This window comes from Chionomys nivalis, chromosome 8, assembly GCF_950005125.1.
Source record: "Chionomys nivalis chromosome 8, mChiNiv1.1, whole genome shotgun sequence".
Lineage (NCBI taxonomy): Eukaryota > Metazoa > Chordata > Mammalia > Rodentia > Cricetidae > Chionomys > Chionomys nivalis.
The window spans coordinates 92025227-92037461 of record NC_080093.1 but is presented as its reverse complement, the minus strand read 5'-3'; the positions used below and the strand labels follow the sequence as shown (position 1 = coordinate 92037461).

The 12235-nt window shown below is 36.4% G+C and overlaps 1 pseudogene; it reads right to left on the bottom strand.

The window, feature by feature from the left end:
- Positions 1–4779: 4779 nt before the first annotated feature.
- Positions 4780–5625, bottom strand: LOC130879954 (putative olfactory receptor 56B2; annotated as a pseudogene).
- Positions 5626–12235: the final 6610 nt, after the last annotated feature.

Genomic DNA, 12235 nt, shown 5'->3' with positions numbered 1-12235 from the left:
CCTACAGCTCAACAAAACTCATCTCTCTTCTTTGAGAAGATAAAGAAGTACCCTTAAAGGTTTTTATAAGATGGAATTAGAAAAGTGACAAACTAATGGGACTCTGCCTGTTTTGTCATTTTAATATCACAGGAGTGTGAAACTCTGTTATTATACTAAAAAAACCATAAAATAATACAACTTTTAATGTACATATTTAATTTGTATTTATATTTTCAAAATTGAACAAGGTATCATAGTTCTATTGATGTCAAGAAATGTTTACAAATGAATAATTAATGAACTGAGTAGTCAACAAAAGGAAGGAATATAATAAAAATTTAGACTATTAAATTCTTGTCTATATAGAATTTCATTGAAAAGATGAAGATCTCTACCAGCAAACATAAAAAATTGAAAGTATACCTCTTAAATAAGGATAAATAAAAATTTCAATAAAAGTTCTGTTATAAATTAGAGAAATCGTAAGGAAACACTATAATAGTAGAAAAAGAAAACATCAAGAAAAACAAATAGTTTGCTTTGTGCAGTCCCGTCAGTTCTTTACAGTCTAATAGAAGGGCTGATGAGATGACTCATTAGGTAAAGGCACTTGCCCAGAAAGAAACCCAACAACCTGAGTTTGATCCCTGGGACTCCCAAGTTTGAAGGAGAGAACCAGCTCTCACAAATGGTCCCCTGACCTCCATACCATTGCCATGGCAAGTATGTGTCTACAGTGTCTACATGTACAATACACACACATATGCAGGGAGACAGAAAGAGAGGGGAGGGGGGAGAGGGAGAGGGGAAGAGAGAGAGAAGAGGAGAAGATAAATAAATGTTATAATTTATTTAAAGTTAGAGACCTCATATATGGGCATATTTCACATTCACAATATTTAAAATACATATATGTAATAAAAATGTATACAAAAAAGCCCATGTGTACAGCATCCCTAAAAATATTTTGGGAAATGCCACCATACAAATCATTAAAATACTCTGAAAACGTTAATGAGGAGATACCAGTGTCAGTCAGATGTGAGGGACTGAAGGCAAGAACAGTTGGATGATGCTCACTTTTAGGTATCATAGATCAAATATTTGATATAGAGAAATTAAAGAGGAAAGAAAAGGAGGGAGAAAAACAGAGTAGTTACATCACTGTTCTGTCCTGAAGCTAAGACCAAGTATGAGATAATTAGAGCTCGTGCAATCAAATTGCTTTATCTCTATGTTCAACAGTTTTCCACAAGCAAAATAATAGGGCATGCTGAATGTACCTTCCTCAGCTTGTTAGCCCACAGTGTAAATAAAACAGTGGAGAACCTAATTATCACAGTCTGTGAGCTGGTTTTGAAGCGCTGCTGGAAATAATAAACCAGTCTATACAAGGTCCTACAATGTGTACTGTAGACAAGGAAATTAATGCTGATTTTTGATATAAAAAGTCTTTCATTTTAGGTAAAAATTGTCACCACATTCCTTTGGTCAGGCTTATAGATTTTTATTTCGTGAATGTACCACTCCAGAAGCATTTGTTCTCATTGCTTAGTAGTCAACCTTACATTTTTAATTTTTTTTCTTTTCAAAAACTTCATTAAGAAAACCAAGAACTCAGAGCTAGGGAGATGACTCAGTGATGAAGAGCACCATATAGTCTTCTAGAGAACATCAGTCTGATCCCCCAGCACCTACATGACTCACAATCATGTGAAACTCCAGCTCCAGGAGATTTAATGCCTTCTGGTGTCCTCCACGGGCATTGTATGCACATGCTGCATAGACATTCATGCAGTCATACATGTTTCATACACAAAACAAAATAATAAAGTAAAAAGCAAAGCTTTTAAAAATAAATCTAAGAATAAATATCTACACACAGACATACATTTATTAGAACATATGAACATTATAACTTATTGCTGTGCAATTAAGACACACTTTGAATTGAATAGTTAAAATATTTACTACAATGTAACATGCATATTAGAACTGATACATGTTAAAATATAAGTTCATTATCAGAGTGAATATATTTTGTAGCCAAGAAATGCATTCAACTTCTGTCGTGTTACCTGGTCATCATTTTTCTTTTCTTTTCTCCACAATGTAGCAGAGCCAGAATATTAGCAACTAAGACTGTAAATCAGTCTTACCTTTTTTTTATTCTTTTTTAATTAAAATTTCTGCCTGCTTCCCGTTTCCCATTTCCCTCCCCTCCTCCCACATATTGCTCCCTTCCCCCACTCCCCTCCCCCTATCCCCACTCTTCTTCTCCTCCCCCCACTCCATTCTCCCTCCCTCTCGATACTGAAGAGCAGTCCAAATTCACTGCCCTGCGGGAAGATCAAGGTCCTCCCCCTTCTATCTAGGTCCAGGAAGGTGACCATCCAAACAGGCTAAGCTCCCACAAAGCCAGTTCATGTATTAGGCTCGAAACCTAGTGCCATTGTCCTTGGCTTCTCATCAGCCTTCAGTCCGCCATGTTCAGAGAGCACCCACCCACTGTGACAGTGGATCTATTGGGAGCTCACCAAGGCCAGCAGTCTTACCTTTTAAACCTACGTTTTAGTTATATAAATCCAAAAAATCTACATAATAAAGCAGTGTAATAGATAAACTTCTTGCCTATAAAATTGCCACAATATGGACTGGAGAGATGGCTAAGTGGGTAAGAGTGCTTGTTGCTTCTGCAGAGCACCCTGAGTTGGTTTCTAGCACCCACACAGTGGCTTATAACCATCCATAACTCCAGTTCCAGAATCTAGACACACATATGGTATACAAACACACATGTATGAAAAATACTCATACACATAAAATAAGTCTAAAAAACATCTCAATGAAAAGAATCCCAAAGAATAAGCAGATAGACTTTTAGGTTTTCGTAAAACAATAGCAAGTAGAAAAATTGGAAGGAATGTGAATAGCCCTAATCTAGGAAAGGAAGTTATACACCAGAGAGGCTATATGCTATATTCTGAAGCGATTGTTACTCCACATGCAAGCAAGATAAATGTCCTGCTTATTTCTATTGCATTTCCCTCACAGTAATAAATGTAATAGGTAGTATGGGGCTTACTAATATACAAGTAATTTTGGTCTCTTCAATATGATTTTAAATCTCTCAAATGATGCATTATGATAGCAAATAACAGAGTATTAACAATGAAGCAATTTATAAATTTTCAACACAGATATAAAATGCTTTCAGCACTAGATTATTTTCTGAAACAAAGTCATTACTCTATGAGTAAGAAGTTCTATTGATGCAACAGGTTTAAACATAAATATTATTTATGAAAAGATAACTTTGCAAGGATCTATTATTTGTCCTTACTCCAAGCCCCACTGATGGTCAGTTTGTGTCCTTACTTGCCGACCCGGCAACTTGAAAAACTTTTTCTTCTCTCAACATGGTAGTGGGTTCATCTGGTCTACTTAAACATCTAAAGTATTTTTTTAAAAACTCCCTTTGGACCTGAGGCAAGTTAGTTAGATTATCTTTCTGAAAAGCGGTGAGGGTAAGTAAGAGGCAACAGTACTCTGAATATATGGGGAACTCATCACCAGATACTTCTTTTTCTCCTGTGGTAATGTAACATGACTTGTACTGTTTCCAATGATTCCATTTGTTCAGGGAAAACATCAATATTCATATTCCCTATGAAAGGCTACTCTGAATTATCATCCTAGAAATTAGTAAATATACATTGCACAAGAAAAACAAATTAATGTCTTTTAGCTGAATGATTAGAATCAAATCTATTGTTCTGAGATTGAATGCGCTAATCAGTTAGTATATGCTCAAAGCCACTGTAAACTTGAGCAAAGCCTCTCTGCTTACCCTGTGCAATGCCTACTGTCTGGATATCAAAACAGAGAGCTGAGTGCAGTCTGGTCCAAGAAGACAGTCTTGTTCGAAAACCATCTGATGCTGTTCTATATATGTGTTCATCCCTTGACATCTCTGTCCCTTGACAGCTGCACATTTAAACTGACTTAGCCTTAAAGGGAAAATCCAATGTCTTATTTAGAAACTTTAGAGCTAAAAATGCCTGTATAAGGATCAGTACACCCTGCATAGAAGGACTGAGAGTGGGGGATTTCCATTATTGCCACCTGTATGATGCTCATAAACAACTGGATATTCTCATATTCATTCTCAATCGGTACACATGCATGTGTGTGACTTTGTATACACATGGGAAAGGCAAAGTATCTGAATTAAAAGCCATAATTAATATCATTTCACAGATATTCTTTCTGCCAAGGGAATACATATTTTTATTTTACATAAAAAGTCCCAGACTCATACACAATTACATTTTCCTTAATTCATAGATGGTTTCACATATCTGTTTTAATGAATCATATTATTCATTGAGTTTTTAGTAATGTCTAAGCCAGACTAATAACTTTGAGAAAACTACAGGATAACATGACTTGTGATTTTTCAAGAAATTTATTTTTGCTGAATGTGATGGTCCATGCTTTTATTGCCAATACTCAGAAAACAGAGGGGACTAAAGCGTTCAGAGTTTGTGGCCAGCCTGGTTTATACAGCAAGTTATAGTCTACCCAGAACCATAAAAGTGAGATCCTATTTCAAAAAATAATTATTCTAAGTGATATTGAGAATAAATATTAAGACACTATACAGATTTTTAAAGGATATTGCCTATTACGCCCTTAAGATTAATAGTTACAACCAGACATCCTAGTTTTGAAAAAGTAAAGATGTGTGTTTTCTCATTTTTAGTCTCCTTTGACATTCATCTTAAGCACCTTGTATCAGCCTTGTTTTAGCTCTTTGTTCTTGAGGGCATACACCATGAGGTTCAGAGCAGGGGTATAGCATTGTGCAGCACATTCAGCAGAACCTGGGTGGGGGAACTTTTATTTTTGCACTATGAGTGATGGAAAGGACAATAATGTCAGTGTAGAAGAAAAGGATTAGGATGAGGTGAGAGGTTCAAGGACTTAAGGCCTTAGATGCCACTTCTGCAGAGTTCAGAAGAATCAAAGCATATGAAATTATAATCAAACCCAGGTCAACTCCCATGATTGTCCAAGCCAGGTTATCCAGACCAGCTGGTTAAAGCTGCTGATTTCCCTGCAATCACAAGACAGGCTAGTAACCCCCAAGTTAGTACAAAAATAGTGGTTGATTTGATTCTGGGAACAGTAATTTCCCTGAGCAACCAACACAGGACTTGGTAGCTACACAATTTCTGTGGACCATAAGCAAAGTTGCTTTGATCAGAAAAGATTCGGTAAATATTGAAGTGTACTTCAGTGATCAGCAAATTGCTACATACCTATCTATACCCATGCAGACAAAGATGTCTGACTCCATGGCAACAAAAAGAGGACGGTAAAGCATTCAATGAAACTGATGGTCTTGGCACTGAACCACAAGATAACCAAAATCTTCGACATGATGGTAATTGCCAGGCCCATGTTCACAATAGCCAGGATACCTAGGCAATACATAGGCTGGTGCAGTGATGCCTCTTGGCAAATGACAATCACAATAAGTGTGTTGGCAACGAGATCCAAAGCATAGAGCAGAGCCAGAGGCAGGGAGAGCCAGTGCTGCCAGCTAAGAATACCTGGAACTCCCATCAGAATGAACATATCTTGCTAATAAAAAAAATGCCCCCATTCTATTCTTGGTTATCTGTGTGACAGGGTTGGATGCAGACATACCCAGGGTATGAAACTGAGGATAAATTGTGACCTCATCCTTCCATTCTGTTGTCTCGTACACTAATTATTCTTATGATGTAAGAACTTGCTTATATGGCACATTATGTTTTTAATTCATCAAATAACTGGAAATTCTATGGACCATGCTTTCCTTCTATTTCCCAATTGAGAAATAAAATATGAGGTGAAATTATAATTTTTTTATGATCTTCTGTGCATGGTGGAAATAGCTGGATATCACAGTGTGATGGTTGTATTTGAGTTGACTGATGGTTTCTCTGGAGACCTAAAATATGACCCGAAGGGAGACTTTAATGTACAATTTTTTCTTTGCTACAATCTTAGATTGCAGTGTGTTTAGAAGAAAAATATTTCTACATTCTCTACTTATGTATGACGAAATTTTTATTAATAGTATGTATCTTTGGACATGATTAATCAAATACATATTTATCTCGTAATGATAAATAGGCTAGAGTCTGTAATATGAATATAATAATTAAATTTTGTTTGTTTTTATTTTGGGTTTGCTGTGAGTTGAATTTAGGGCCTCCTACTTTCTGGATACTCTACTACTGATTTATATCAAAATCAGTTAACCATTAAAATATTTGTTAGGTGATGCACTTTCACAAATTGTCACACATCCATTTCTGTGAAACTAGATGCATTATTACAAGATGAATGCAGCCAGGCATGGGTGACACAAGCCTTAAACCCCAGCACTCAGGAGGCAGAGATGAGCAGATCTCGGTGTGTTCGAGGCCAGCCTGGTCTACAAGAGGTAGTTCCAGGACTGACTCCAAAGCTACAGAGAAACCTTGTCTAAAAAATCAAAAACAAAACAACAAGTGAATGCACTTGTGTGAGCAGCCCCCACTCTCCTCCACAGCCAGTTTTCTCTTTCCTCCTTGCTAAAGAAAGCCAAGATCTTAAATGCTAATATTGTAATCAATCTTGCCTTTTTAAGCAAAAAACCTTTAAAAAAATCAATCAAATAAACTAAACAGAATTTTATATTTATTTTTCAACTTGAAAACTGTCACAGATCATTATTTATTTAAAAAAAAACTGTCTTTTTTCATTTCACATACCAATCCCAGTACCCTCTCCCTCCTCTCCTCCCATTCCCTCTACCTATACCCCTCAACCCCCATCCATTCCTCAGAGAGGATAAAGCACATTGTTTTGGGAGAAGGTCCAAGGCCCTCCCTACCATATCTAGGCTGAGCAAAGAATCCATCCAAAGAGAACAGTTTCCCTAAAAGCCAATACAAGCAGTAGGGATAAGTTCTAGTGCTACTGCCAATGTCCCCTCAGTCTGCCCCAGCCATATAACCATCACCCACATTCAGAGGGACTAGTTTGGACCAATGCTGGTTTCTTCCCTGTCCTGCTAAAGTTGGTAAGCTTCCATTAGCTCAGGTAAACTGTTTCAGTCCCCATCATGGTCTTGACCTCTTTGCTCATATTCTCACTCCTCCCACTCTTCAACTGTACACTGGGAGCTCAGTCCAGTGCTCTGATGTGGGTCTCTGCCTCTGTTTTCATCAGTTGTTGGGTGAAGGTTTTACGGTGACATTTAAGATATTCATCAGTCTGACTACAGGGCAAGGCCAGTTCAGGCACCCTCTCCTCTATTGCTTAGGGTTTTATCTGGGGTCATCTTTGTGAATTACTGGGAAATTCTCAAGTGCCAGGTTCTTGCTGTCCGCATAGTGGCTCCCTCAATCAAAATATCTCTTTCCTTTGCTCTCATTTCTGTTCTTCCTCCAACTCGACCATCACATTCCCTCAAGTTCTCCTCACCCCTTCCATGCTCCCTTCTGCTTCCTCTTCCACCTTCCCTTTTTCCCTCACCCCCATGTTCCCAACTTTGTCAGGCAATCTTCTCTATTTTCCCTTCCTAGGTGGATCTATGTATATTTCTCTTAGGGTTCACCTTGTTACTCAGTGTCTCTAAAATCATGAACTATAGGCTCAATATCCTTTACTTTACAGCTAGTATCTACTTACGAGTGAGCACATACCGTGTTCATCTTTGTGGGTCTGAGTTACCTCACTCAGGATGGTTTTGTCTAGTTCTATCAATTTTCAGGCGAATTTCAAGATGTCATTGTTTTTTACAGCAGAGTAGTATTCCAATATGTAAATGTACCACATTTTCTTTATTCACTCTTTGATTGAGGGATATCTTGGTTGTTTCCAGTTTCTGGCTATTACAAATAATGCTGCTATTAGCATAGTTGCAGAGATGTCCTTCTAGTATGATTGAGCATCTTTCAGGTATATGTTCAAGAGTAGTATTGCTGTCTCCCAATTTTCTGAAATACCACCATAATGATTTCCAGAGTGGTTGTACAAGTTTGCATCCCACCAGCAATGGATGAGTGTTCCCTTTACACCACATCTTCTCCAGCAAAAGCTATGGTTGCTGATTTTATTTTTAGCTATTCTGACTGGTGTATGATAGTATCTCATAGTCGTTTTAATTTGCATTTACCTGATGACTAAGAAAGCTGAACATTTCCTTAAGTGTCTTTCAGCCATTTGAGATTCTTCTGTTGAGAATTCTCTGCTTAGTTCTGTACCCCATTTTTAATTGGATTATTTGGAATTTTGATGTCTAATTTCTTGAGTTCTTTATATACTTTGGAAATCAGACCTCTGTTTGATGTGTGGGGCTGGTGAAGATCTTTTCCCATTCAGTAGCTGCCTTTTTTTGTCTCATTGACCGTGTCCTTTGCTTTGCAGATGCTTCTTAGTTTCAGGAGGTCTCATTTATTTATTGTTGCTCTCAGTGTCTGTGCTGCTGCTGTTATATTTAGGAAATAGTCTCCTGTGCCCGTGCATTGAAGGCTATTCCCCAATTTCTCTTCTATCAGGTTTTGCATGGTCAGATTTATATTGAGGTCTTTAATCTGTTTGGACTTGATTTTTGTACCTGGGGTTAGATATGGATCTATTTTCATTCTTCTACATGTTGACATCCAGTTATACCAGCACCATTTGTTGAAGATGCTTTCTTTTATCCATTGTATAATTTTAGCTTCTTTGTCAAAAGTCGGGTGTTCATAGGTGTGTGAATTAATAACTGGGTCTTTGATTAATAACTAGGATTCAATTCCATGGGTAAACCTATCTGTTTTAATGCCAATACTAAGTAGTTTTCATTATTGTAGCTCTATAATAGAACTTGATGCCATGGATGGTGATGCTTCCAGAAGTTCCTTTATTGTACAGGACTGTTTTGGTTATCCTGGGGTTTTTGTTTTTCCATATGAAATTGATTATTGCTCCTTTAAAGTTTGTGAAGTATTGTGTTGGGATTTTTATTGGCATTGTATTGAATCTATAGATTGCTTTTGGTAGGATTGCCATTTTCTTATGTTGATCCTACCCATCCAAGAGCATGGGAGATCTTTCCATTTTCTGGTATCTTCAATTTCTTTCTTCAAAAATTTAATGTCTTCCACTTGTTTGGTTACAGTTACTCCAAGATATTTTATGCTGTTTTTGGCCACTGTGAAAGGTGATGTTTCTCTGATTTCTTTCTCAGCCCATTTATCATCTATGTAAGGAAAGACTACTGATTTTTTTGAGTTAATCTTGTATCCTGCTATATTACTGAAGGTGTTTATGAGTTGTAGAAGTTCCTTGGTAGACTTTTTGGGGACATTTATGCAAACTATCATATCATCAGCAAATAGTTAAGGACACTTAAGGAAATGCTCAACATCTTTAGCCATCAGATAAATGCAAATCAAAAGAATTCTGAGATTCCATCTTACACCTGTAAGAATGGCCACGAACAAAAACACTGATGACAACTTATGCTGGAGAGGTTGTGGGGGAAAGGAACACTTATGCATTGAGTATGGGAATGCAAGCTGGTACAACTCCTTTGGATGTCAGTGTGGTGATTTCTCAGAAAATTAGGAAACAACCTACTTCAAGACACAGCAATACCACTTTTGGGTATAAACACAAAGGATGTTCAATCGTGCCACAAGGACATGTACTCAACTATGGTCATAGAAGCCTTGTTTGTCCTAGCCAGAACCTGGAAACCACCTAAATGCCCTTTGACCAAAAAAATGGATAAGGAAAATGTGGTACATTTACACAATGGAGTACTACACAGCAGAAAAAATGGCATCTTGAAATTTATGGGCAAATGGATGGATCTAGAAAACATCATATTGCGTGAGGTAACCCAGACCTAGAAATACAAATATAATACATACTCACTCTAAGTGGTTTTTAGACATAAAGCAAAGAAAAAACCAGCCTATACTTCACAACCTCAGGGAATCTAGACAACAAAGAGGACCAAGAGAGACATATATGGATCTAATTTACATGAGAAATAGAAAAAGACAAGATCTCCTGAGTTAATTTGGGAGCATGGGGACCTTGTGAAAGGGCTGAAGGGGAGGGGAGAAGAAGAGAAGGGAGCAGAGAAAAATATATAGATTAATAAAAACAATTTAAATTAAAAATACAATAAAAAAGAAAGCAAGATAACACTATGGGAGAAGGATATGTAGATAAAGATTTCCATCCTACTGTTTCCTGTAGTATATGATTTCATTTGGATTATGCACATGTCTGTTTGTGAGTATCCATATAGTGAAGGTAACGAGAATAAATGTATTATTTTACATAGCAGTCATGGTAATTATGTGATTTCAGCATTCGGTTAAAGGTCTGTAAGTTATGTATTATAATAGTAACTATTTCAATCATTCACATACAAAGTCTCATCTTTTAGTTCACTTTGTATAACTGTATCTATTTGAAATAATATGGAGACCTGAGAACTCTACAAGTGAGACTAAAAATTTGAAAAAAGCATTAGATAACATTGGATCTGATTTTCATAAGCTTATTTATTTTCAAAGGGATGGACAATAAACATTATCACACTTAGAAGCTGAGCCAAAGTTTAATAAATTAGATATGCTTGGATTTGCAATGTCTGAAGTAGAAATGGCAATGGTGATCACAGCAAAACTAAACAACAAATAACTCTAATTTTATATTCTTTTAAATTTTTAACAAGTTAATGCATGCACTATATATGCCTACTAATTATGAAAATTAAAAGAAAATAAATAAAATGTGTTTAAAAAAAGATATAATTTAAAGGTACCAAATAAATGTCTCTTAAACTATAATTACATATTTTGAGAAAGATTTGGTTAATAACTTCTTAAACCAAAATTTTTATCATTTGTAATTGAATTATATATTAAGCATGTTCAAAAAAAGAGCGCTATTATTCCACAGAAGAAGCAGCCAGGAGTTGCAGCTAGAGGCTTGACCCCAGCTGTATAAGACTATAGTCAATTGCAACCTCCAGGCTGGTACATATAGACACTGAACATGAGAAGAGATGATCTGGAGAGAGACAGTACGGGCTGCAGAGAAGCAAGCGTGAGCTTGGTACGAGCTTGGAACAGCATTGACTGTGAAGGTATAATTCTCCATGAACCCTGAAAATGACTAGCCTGAGAAATTTACAGAAGGCAACACCCCAGTACTACTCAGCTGAGCAGTGTGAAAGCAAGTGTGCTAACCCATACATGCAAATGCTCTAGAAAGAACTGAAGGATACTGGTCAGGTTTGGAGAAGTTCTATGGGATTCTGGGAAAAAAACTGTGCTCTTTAGTGTTCTAGAAAAATCTGTTATGCTCATTTGATTTATGATGTTGTTTGGTTCCAGAGTTTCTCTAATTTTTGTCTGGATGACCTATTTATTGGTGAGAATATATAGTGACATCATCAAGTATCACTGTGTTGGGGTCAACCTGTGATTTTAAATCTAATAGTGTTTCTTTTTATGAAATTGGATGCACCTGTTTGATACATAAATGTTTAGAATTATAATATGCTCTTGATGAATTCTTCCTTTAATGAGGATGAAATGTCTTCTCTATCTCTTCTGAGTAATTTTGATTTAAAGTCTATTTTGTTAGATATTAGAATAGGTACACCACTGTTCCTTTTTCTTATTTGTTTAAAATACATTTTCTACATTTTAGACTGGAAATATCTCCTAACAATCTTTGAAAGTCACTAAGTGTCCACAATTGGTCTCTCCTAATTTGTGCCTTTTGTGTTCTAATTTTCTGCAAACCTCTTTTATAATCTATGTAATTCACAGACTCTCCTCTCTGTATTTTTTTCAGGAGCAATTTGTAATCCCCATTTTGGCAAAAATTTTTTTACTTCTTCAAACATTCTTTCTAAAGTATCCATGTTTGTATCAGATAGCAAAATGTCATTCATGTAATGGTAAATTATAGACTTAGGAAATTGCTTACATATCATTTCCAATGGCTGACTTACAAAGTATTGGCACAATGTGGGGCTAATGTGCATTTCCTGTGGGAGGATAGCCCATCACCTAGTAGGCTGAGAACTATGATAATTAGGCACTGTGAGGGCAAATTTTTCTCTATCCATTTCTGATAAAGCTATAGTGAAGAAACAATCTTTCAAATCAATAATTATAAGAGGTCATACTTTTGG